The 10,742-nt window shown below is 47.2% G+C and overlaps 1 protein-coding gene across 1 annotated transcript in view; it reads left to right on the top strand.

Moving 5' to 3' along the window:
- The first annotated feature begins 232 nt into the window (after positions 1 to 232).
- LOC144611777 (G-protein coupled receptor 4-like) overlaps positions 233 to 10,742 on the top strand; it is a 42,543-nt gene continuing 32,033 nt past the window's right edge. The window contains exon 1 of the mRNA XM_078431026.1: positions 233 to 761. The gene's annotated coding sequence lies outside the window, so the exon portion shown is untranslated. The remainder of the gene's footprint in view (positions 762 to 10,742) is intronic.

Genomic DNA, 10,742 nt, shown 5'->3' with positions numbered 1-10,742 from the left:
GATTTAAAAAAAAGGGTAGTTCTGCAAAGATGGGGAAATAGGAAAGGATTGAGTTAATAATTTCTACTCAACTGATCATTGCAAGAGACTTTAAGAAAATTCTAACGCTTGCTCCAGCGCCTTTTAAACCACTTCCTGTTTCACAGTGTCCATTGAAAATAGTCAACAGTGCTCTTTCAAAGACTGTACAACAGATTGGGCACGGACTCCTGCGTTTCTGCCTGCGATTGTCTAGATCTGCTTTCAGGCAAGCACAGACAGAGAGAAAGAGAGAGAGAGAGAGAGAGAGAGAGAGAGAGGGAGTAAAAGTGTAACAGAAAGAGGAATTGGAACAGAGTTTGGTCCTCTTGTCTGTGAAGTTTTGCTGAATGACCTGCTGAATGTTCTCTGACCACCGGGCTTGGATTATTACATAGGTTTAAGTACAAACTGCATCATGAAAACGCACAACATGCTTGAGTTTGGATCAACGCGTAATCACTCGGATGGAAAATGGCAAGTTTGATTCAGAGGTCGGAGATGTTTTTTGCAAAGAGGCAAACCTGAAATTTGAAACTCGCTGCAATTTTATTCCGAAGTCGAACAGTTTGTGGAGCAAGCCGGTCTGTGGGACACTGAGACACACTGGGAATACTGGACACTGAGAATACTGGACACTGGGGCAAGGTTGGAACTTGCATCTGCAGTCGCGCCTGTCCACAGGAGTTATTGATCGCGGCTAGAGAGGCAACGCCGGATCGGATGAACTACCTGCAGTGAAGGTTGTTTCTATGTTCTGTTTAATGTGTTGGGGATCTGAATGAAGGGGATGGGTGAGGAGGAGAGCGGGGAGACAGAGGGGAAAGGAATTGGCTGCGTAAATTTACCGGGGCGCTTGTTTCTGAAGTCAAACGTGTTTGTGTTTGGGTGAGATAGATTTTAGTCAGCGGTGTCTCTCTCTCCTTCTCTTTATCACACATTCACTCACTCACTCACTCCTGTCTTGTTGCATTTATCTCTATGACTGGTGTTCTTTCTCTATGTCCGTCTATTGCTCTCTCTGTCTCTCTCTCTCTCTCTCTCTCTCTCTTTTCTCCCCCCTCTCTCTTCTCCCCCCTTCGACATTCGAAGTTGCTGGAAAAAAATGTTCCCCGTGTTGGGGGAGTCCAGAACCAGGGGCCACAGTTTAAGAATAAGGGGTCGGCCATTTAGGACTGAGATGAGGAAAAACTTTTTCACCCAGAGAGTTGTGAATCTGTGGAATTCACTGCCACAGAAGGCAGTGGAGGCCAATTCACTGGATGTTTTCAAGAGAGAATTAAATTTAGCTCTTCGGGCTAACGGAATCAAGGGGTATGGGGAGAAAGCAGGAACGGGGTACTGATTCTGAATGATCAGCCACTGGGATGGCAGGACTTTCATATGAAGAAAGACTGGATAGACTAGGCTTATACTCGCTGGAATTTAGAAGACTGAGGGGGGATCTTATAGAAACATATAAAATTCTTAAGGGGTTGGAGAGGCTAGATGCGGGAAGATGTTCCCGATGTTGGGGAAGTCCAGAACCAGGGGTCACAGCTTAAGGATAAGGGGGAAGTCTTTTAGGACCGAGATGAGAAAACATTTCTTCACACAGAGAGTGGTGAGTCTGTGGAATTCTCTGCCACAGAAGGTAGTTGAGGCCAGTTCATTGGCTATATTTAAGAGGGAGTTAGATGTGGCCCTTGTGGCTAAAGTGATCAGGGGGTATGGAGAGAAGGCAGGTACAGATTACTGAGCTGGATGATCAGCCATGATCATATTGAATGGCGGTGCAGGCTCGAAGGGCCGAATGGCCTACTCCTGCACCTATTTTCTATGTTTCTATGTTTCTACTTCTCACAGTGCCTTACAATGCTGCCCTGGGCCCCTCTCGCTGTGAGAGGGGACTATGTATCAGGCCTGTTCCTTCAGCGTGGGTATCCCGCACCCTACCTCTCCCCATCTCCTCCCCTTGTACAGGTTCAAGGTCCAATTCCCTGTCCTAGCCCTTGACCCACAGTTTGCCCCTCAGTCTCTCTGTAATTCTCTCCATCAGCCACCGACCACCAAATTCAGGACAGAGATTTGCAGTCATTCGAGCATCAATAGTGGTGGGAAAGTTCTATTTACAGGAGAAAAATGGCCATCAGTTGGACCTGTCCTCCACATTTAGTTCCATAAAAGTCATGAAGCATTTAAAAGGCATTTGGACAGGTACATGGATAAGAAAGGTTTAGAGGGATATGGGTCAAATGTGGGCTTGTGGGACTCGTGTAGATGGGGCATATTGGTCGACGTGGACAATTTGAACTGAAGTACCTGTTTCTGTGCTGAATGTTTAGGTTTAGCTTTAGGTTCATTATTGTCCCCTGTGCCGAGGTACAAAGCTTTGTTTTGCCTGCTATCTAATCAGAGCAGATAATATCACACATAAATACCATCAAGTCAAACTCAAATACAACAGGTAGAGCAAAGGGGGAGATACAGAGTGCAGACTACAGTTCTCAGCATTGTAGCGCATCAGTTCCACAGACAAAGTCCAATGTCCGCAATGGGGTAGAGGTGAATCGGACAGTACCCTAGCTTACGGAAGGGCCGTTCAGAAGCCTGATAACAGTGGGGAAGAGGCTGTTCCTGAGTCTGGTGGTGCGCGCTTTCGAGCTTCTGTACCTTCTGCCCGACGGGAGCGGGGAGGGGAAGGAATGACTGGCCGGGGTGGGTGGGTGGAGTGTAGATGGAGTCAGTGGTGGGGAGTGTGGTGTGTGTGATGGACTGGGCTACATCTACAATGGTGGGGAGTGTGGGGTGTGTGATGGACTGGGCTACATCTACAATGGTGGGGAGTGTGGTGTGTGTGATGGACTGGGCTACATCTACAATGGTGGGGAGTGTGGGGTGTGTGATGGACTGGGCTACATCTACAATGGTGGGGAGTGTGGTGTGTGTGATGGGCTGGGCTACATCTACAATGGTGGGGAGTGTGGTGTGTGTGATGGACTGGGCTACATCTACAATGGTGGGGAGTGTGGTGTGTGTGATGGGCTGGGCTACATCCACAACTCTCTGCAATTTCTTGCTATCTTGGGCAGAGCAGTTCCCAGACCAAGCTGTGGTGCAACCCAACTATGCTTTTTCTGGCACAAGTGTGGAGGTCTGTGTGAGTCATTGGAGACATGCCGATTTCCTCGGTCTCTTGGGGAAGTGTAGGCATCGACGTGCCTCTTGGTTGGAGCGTCACTATGGTTGTTCCGGACTTTGTCCCGCCCCCTCCCCTGACATCAGTCTGAAGAAGGGTCTCGACCCGAAACGTCACCCGTTCCTTCTCTCCCGAGATGCTGCCCGACCCGCTGAGTTACTCCAGCACTTTCTATCTTTCTCTGACCTTGATCACCCTTGTGCGTGTGTTATTACATCAGTAAACCACACCTGGAAAAACTGCTGGATTAGTGGTGGAAGTGTGTTCTTCCTGTAATTCAAACAGAGGAAGAAGGGACCTGACCCCGAAACGTCACCTATCCACGTTCTCCACAGATGCTGCCTGACCCAGAGTTACTCCAGCACTCTGAAACGTCACCTATCCATGTTCTCCAGTGATGCTGCCTGACCCGCTGAGTTACTCCAGCACTCTGTGAAACGTCACCTATCCGTGTTCTCCAGAGATGCTGCCTGACCCGCTGAGTTACTCCAGCATGTGTCTACCTTCGATTTAAACCAGCATCCGCAGTTTTCTTTCCTACACTAAATCTTTTGTTGGCGGTAAAATTCTCTGGGACACCCTGAGGCCATTGAAGGAGGCTACAGAAATGCACCTGTTCACATCTCTTTGCAGACGGTATTCTCAATGTCCCTTCAACACAGCATGGGAATTCCACCTGATACCCAGAAGGCACAAAACATTAAAAATAACTTAGTAACCTGACCTCATAACAAAATGTTCGCCCCATTGCCAAACATGCAGCCCAGTCAAGTTAGTATAACGTGTACCCTGCAGGCCTTGTAAGCTTACTGCTGCAAACACACACACATACTCTGCCTCTGGGAACAATGTGGTCTAGTGCTGTTTAATGCAGGGCCGTGAGCTAAAGAGGAAGATCATGTATGTTCAACGGAACAATTTCGGATTGAATACAGGCGCAGAGACCCGATGGTACAAATGCTACTGGGACAATATCTCAAACAAATACAAAGGCAAGACAGATATGCTAGGCATTTGGAAGAAAGGATTGGTTTCAGCCAGTACATTTTTGTGCAGACAAAAAGCTGCCTGCGTGCGTATTAAGGTTGGTGCTGGATATCATTGTAGACCATAGAATATGGAACTGTACAGCACAGGAACGGGCCCTTCAGCCCACGATGTTCATGTTGACCATGATGCCAAATTAGACTGATCTCATCTGCATGGATATGATCCATATAAATGTTTTTCTCTGCTTCGTTGTCACCGTCTCCAAATTAACAATGATCTATTCTACATTTTAGAAACATAGAAACATAGACCATAGGTGCAGGAATAGGCCATTCGGCCCTTCAAGCCAGCATCACCATTCAATATGATCATGGCTGACCATCCAAAACCAGTGCCCCGTTCCTGATTTTTCCCCATATCCCTTGATTCCTTTAGCCCCAAGAGCTAAATCTAACTCTCAATTTCCTTGAACCCCTTACCCTTTGATGTCTCATTTTCACACCTTACCCTTCCTTATCTCTGTGTCTCCCTCTCCCCTGACTCAGACTGAAGAAGGGTCTCGACCCAAAACGTCACCCATTCTTTCTATCTGGAGATGCTGGCTGTCCCGCTGAGTTACTCCAGCTTTTTGTGTCTATCCCTCTATTCCCTGCACTTCCATGCACCTGTCTAAAAGCCTCTTAAACACCTCTATCGTATCTGCCTCCACCATCACCCCTGGCAGCGCCTTCCAGGCCCCCACCACCCTCTGTGTAAAACAACTTGCCCCGCACATCCCATTAAACTTTCTCACCTTACAGCTATGCCCACTAGTTCTAGTTTCAGTTTTTAGTTTTAGAGATTCAGCGTGGAAACAGGCCCACCGAGTCCGAACCAACTAGCGAACACCACGTGCACTACTTTTATCCAACACACTATGGACAATTTACAGAAGCCAATTAACCTACAAACTTGTAGGTCTTTGGAGTGTGGGAGGAAACCGGAGCGCCCGGAGAAAACCCAGGCAGTCACAGGGAGAATGTACAAACTCCGTACAGACAGCACCCGAGATCAGGATTGAACCCGGGTCTCTGGCGCGGTGAGGCAGTGGCTCTACCAGCTGTGCCACAGAATGTTGTCCATTGTGAAAATTTGTCATAAAGCAGGAACGATTAAAATAACGATAGACACAAAGTGCTGGAGTAACTCAGCGGGTCAGGCAGCATCTGTGGAGAACATGGATAGGTGATGTTTCACAGAGTGCTGGAGTAACTCAGCGGGTCAGGCAGCATCTCTGGAGAACATGGCTAGACAATAGAAATAGACAATAGGTGCAGGAGGAGGCCATTCGGCCCTTCGAGCCAGCACCGCCATTCAATGTGATCATGGCTGATCATTCTCAATCAGTGCCCTGTTCCTGCCTTTTCCCCATACCCCCTGACTCCGCTATCCTTAAGAGCTCTATCTAGCTCTCTCTTGAATGCATTCAGAGAATTGGCCTCCACTGCCTTCTGAGGCAGAGAATTCCACAGATTCACAACTCTCTGACTGAAAAAGTTTTTCCTCATCTTAGTTCTAAATGGCCTACCCCTTATTCTTAAACTGTGGCCCCTTGTTCTGGACTCCCCCAACATTGGGAACATGTTTCCTGCCTCTAACGTGTCCAACCCCTTAATAATCTTATACGTTTCAATAAGATCTCCTCTCATCCTTCTAAATTCCAGTGTATACAAGCCTAGTCGCTCCAGTCTTTCAACACATGATGTCTCACCATTCCTGGAATTAACCTAGTAAACCTACGCTGCACGCCCTCAATAGCAAGATAGGTGACGTTTCACAGAGTGCTGGAGTAACTCAGCGGGTCAGGCAGCATCTGTGGAGAACATGGATAGGTGACGTTTCACAGAGTGCTGGAGTAACATTTCGGGTGACATTTCGGGTCGGGAGCTTCTTCAATGTCCCAACTTAAAACATCACCCATCCTTTTTCCCCAAAGATGGTGCCTAACCCACTGAGTTACTCCAGCACTTTGCGTCTATATTTTGTATAACCAGCTGTAGTCCTTTGTTTCTAAGGAATAAAATCAAACAAGATCTGTAATTCTTGTAGAGCACTATTCTCTACCACTGAAAATGGACGATTAAGTTCATAAGTTCTAGGAGCAGAATTAGGCCATTCAGCCCATCAACTCTCCCATTCAATCATGGCTGATCTATCTCTCCCTCCTAACCCCATTCTCCTGCTTTAACCCCATAACCCCTGAGTCCCGTACTAATCTAGAATTACATTTTTGAGTACACACTCGTGTATTGTCTTTCCGCTGACTGGATAGCACGCAGCAACAGCTTTTCACTGTACCTCGGTACACGTGACAATAAACTAAACTGAACTGAACACAGGGGCTGCGTCAGACAATGTGACTTGTCATTAACAACAGAACAACTCTTCCATTTCCCCCACCATTTGGCCAAGGCAATTTCAAAGTCACTCTTTGAAGGGGAAGTGAATCTCTTTAATCCTTTCTCTTTCATTAAGTCTCGTGTTTAAGGCTAAAGTGCTGACTTGGCCAAATCTTGAAAGCAAGAATGTTAGTCCTGCTGTGTTTATTCAGGGTTGGAGAGTTGAAAATTCTTGGTGTTCAGCGCCGACCATGTATATAAACTGCCAATCAATCCTCTTGTAAATTTACTTGCCGCAAATTGCCAACATTAATTAGCATCTGTAGAAAGGAACCACAGATACTGGTTTATACCGAAGATAGACACAGAGTGCTGGAATAACTCAGCAGGTCAGGCAGCATCTGTGGAGAACATGGATAGGTGACGTTTCACAGAGTGCTGGAGTAACTCAGCGGGTCAGGCAGCATCTGTGGAGAACATGGATAGGTGACGTTTCACAGGGTGCTGGAGTAATTCAGCGGGTCAGGCAGCATCTGTGGAGAACATGGATAGGTGACGTTTCACAGGGTGCTGGAGTAACTCAGCGGGTCAGGCAGCATCTGTGGAGAACATGGATAGGTGACGTTTCACAGTGCTGGAGTAACTCAGCGGGTCAGGCAGCATCTCTGAAGAAAATTGCCAACACTAGCAGCTCCTTGATGCAGTTTGAACTGGGTGGTCACAAGTTCATTGCCCGTCCACCTCAATTAATGCTGGGGAGGGGATCACAGAGGGGGAGCAGTGAGAGACGATGTCTGAAGAAGTGTCTTGACCCGAAACGTCACCCATTCCTTCTCTCCAGAGATGCTGCCTGTCATGCTGAGTTACTCCAGCATTTTGTATCTACCTTCAATTACTACTGAACTCCTCTCTGCTTCACTGAAGTCCAGTGTTAGTCATTGAGTCAGAAGTAGCACAGGCCCTTCGGCCCAACGGCCGACCAATGTGCCTCATCTAAGATAATCCCATTTGCCGGCATTTGGCCCATATCTCTCGAAACCTTTCCAATCCTTGATTAATACGGGTGTCAGGGGTTACGGGGAGAAGGCAGGAGAATGGGGTTGAGAGAGAGAGATAGATCAGCCATGATTGAATGGTGGAGTAGACTTGATGGGCCGAATGGCCTATTTCTACTCCTATAATTTATGAATTTATGAACAATCCATATCCCTGTCCAAATGTCTTTTAAATGTTGCTGTTATACCTTCCTCAACTACCTCATCTGGCAGCTCGTTCCATACACCCACCACCCTCTATGAAAATGTTACCCCTCAGATTCCTATTAAATCTTCCCCCTCTCACCTTAAACCTGTGCCCTCTGGGTCTTGATTCCCCTACCCTGGGTAAAAGACTTCACTCTATCTGTTCCCCTTGTGATTTTATACACAGATTATAAAATCGCCCTATAATCTCGACAAGATTAAGGTGGGCACAGTGGAGCAGCTGGTAAAGCTGCTGCCTCACAGCACCAGAGACCCGGCTTATGAGATCGTGTTAACTCGGCATCATGTTTAGCACAAACATTGTGGGCCGAATGGCCTGATCCTGTGCTGTTCTAGGTTCTATGTTAGAAAGGTTGCAACTGGGGGGGGAGGGGATGAGAGGGCAGGGAGGCTGTGGATGGATGGAAATTTGCAGTGGTTGTATAACATAACAGTTGACAATGTTATCTGACTATAAAGAATGCTACAGGTAACAAAGGTAGGGCGGGAGGAGATGACAAACAAGGCTGTGAAACGTCTACCAGAAAAGAGGAAGCAAATGCTGGAAGCACAAAAACTGAAAATATCCAGAACCTCTGTTTTCTATCAGATCTGCTGCAGGTTGAGTTTCAACAGACTTAGTTTGTCCATTTCCAGTCTTGGGCAATGCTGATCATGTTTCAGGCATTTTTTTGATAATGATGTTCATAGGTGATAGGAGCAGAATTAGGCCATTCGGCCCATCAAGTCTACTCCGCCATTCAATCATGGCTGATCTATCTCTCCCTCCCAACTCCATTCTCCTACCTTCTCCCCATAACCCCTGACACCCATACCAATCAAGAATCTATCTATCTCTGCCTTAAAAATATCCACTGACTTGGCCTCCACAGCCTTCTGTGGCAATGAGGTAGGAGGACATTCAGACCATTCAGCATCTACTAGCTCAATTCCATTATCTGTGGAATTCAATGCCACAGAAGGCCAAGTCAATGGATATTTTTAAGTTTAGTTTAGTTTAGAGATACAGTGCAGAAATAGGCCCCTCAGCCCACCGAGTCTGGGCTGACCAGCGATCCCTGCACACTAACAATATCCTACACATACTAGGGACAATTTATAATTTTACCAACCCAATTAGCCTACAAACCCTTACGTCTTGTAACCACTGCATTCCCTCAATCTCACCAACCAGAGAGAGGTCCTGACCTCCCATCTAGATTTTTAGATTTTTTAGATTTAGAGCTACAGCGTGGAAACAGGCCCTTCGGCCCACCGAGTCCGCGCCGCCCAGCGATCCCCGCACATTAACACTATCCTACACACACTAGGGACAATTTTTACATTTACCAAGCCAATTAACCTACATACCTGTACGTCTTTGGAGTGTGGGAGGAAACCGAAGATCTCGGAGAAAACCCACGCAGGTCACGGGGAGAACGTACAAACTCCGTACAGACTGCGCCCGTAGTCAGGATCGAACCTGAGTCTCCGGCGCTGCATTCGCTGTAAGGCAGCAACCCTACCGCTGCGCCACCGTGCCGCTTACCTGATTGGAGACCTTCGAACTGTCTTTAATCAGTCTTTACTGCGCTTCATCTTGCAGTAAACGTTGTACCCTTTATCCTGTACCTTTACACTGTAGACGGCTCGAGTGTAATCATGTACAGTCTTTCTGCTGACTAGTTGGCACGCAACAAAAAAGCTTTTCACTGTACTTCGGTGCACATGACAATAATAAAACAAATCTAAAGCTAAGTTACAATTAGTAAAGCTCCTCGTACACCATTCTTTAAACACTCCCAGGGCAGGGACAAAAGAAATTAAAACTTTGACTACCACAGTGTTATCCCAAACAATGTGACAACCAGCCGTAGGCGTGACAATGTTTAACGACATGGGCTGAGCATTATTGAAAATGCTTTACATACACTTATACCAATTTACTTGGCTGCCACTTATTTGCTAAGTAAATATCTTCCAACAGTTGCTCACTATGGTGGAAACATATTTAGAAAAAAACAAGGAAATTGTTTGCATTTTCTTGTAAGTTAGTGAACTCAAACAGGAACACAAACCTTTGGTCTAAATTGTGATGGTCTTTCCGTTCTTTGGCATCTGGTAGGGGTTGGGTTCAGTTCATGGCGACGCTGTTGATGTTGTCAGCTGTGGGCCCTGTGAATTGGAGGCCTGTTTCTGACCCTGTTGGCTGTGGATTAAAATGAGGGTTGCCAACTGTCCCGTATTAGCCGGGACATCCCGTTTTTTGGCGGCCGCCCTTGTCCCTGTGTTAGTAGGGTTGCCAACTTCCTCACTCCCAAAGAAGGGACAAAGGGTGACGTCATCGCCCCCGCGCCCCAACGTGACCTCACCCAGCCAGCGGCCACGTGCTCCTGCTCCACCAATGGCGGCCGCGGGCGGAGAAGTCACCTTGTCCCGTATTTGGGAGTGAGGAAGTTGGCAACCCCTGATTCAAATCCCTGTGAGGCATAAGATGCAAACTGGAGCTTCAGTGTGGCTTGTGCAGGAAGGAACTGCAGATGCGGGTTTATATTGAAGATAGACACAAAATGCTGGAGTAATGTACGGGGATCGCTGGGCGGCACGGACTTGGTGGGCTGAAAAGGCCTGTTTCCGGCTGTATATATATGATATATGATAACTCAGCGGGTCAGGCAGCATCTCTGGAGAGAAGGAATAGGTGACGTTTCGGGCTGGAACCTTCTTCAGACTGAAAGCATCACCCATTCCTTTTCTCCGGAGAGGCAGCCTGACCCGCTGAGTTACTTCAGCGTTTTTTGTCTAACTTCAGTATAACTGGTTTAGTTTAGTCTCATTTAGAGATAGAGCCTGGAAAGAGGCCCTTCGGCCCACTGAGTCCGTGCCGACCATCGATCACCCTGTACACTATCACTATGCTAGTCCCATCCTATACAT

The sequence above is a fragment of the Rhinoraja longicauda genome, chromosome 41 (assembly GCF_053455715.1).
Source record: "Rhinoraja longicauda isolate Sanriku21f chromosome 41, sRhiLon1.1, whole genome shotgun sequence".
NCBI lineage: Eukaryota > Metazoa > Chordata > Chondrichthyes > Rajiformes > Arhynchobatidae > Rhinoraja > Rhinoraja longicauda.
This window is presented reverse-complemented; position numbering and strand designations above follow the sequence as displayed.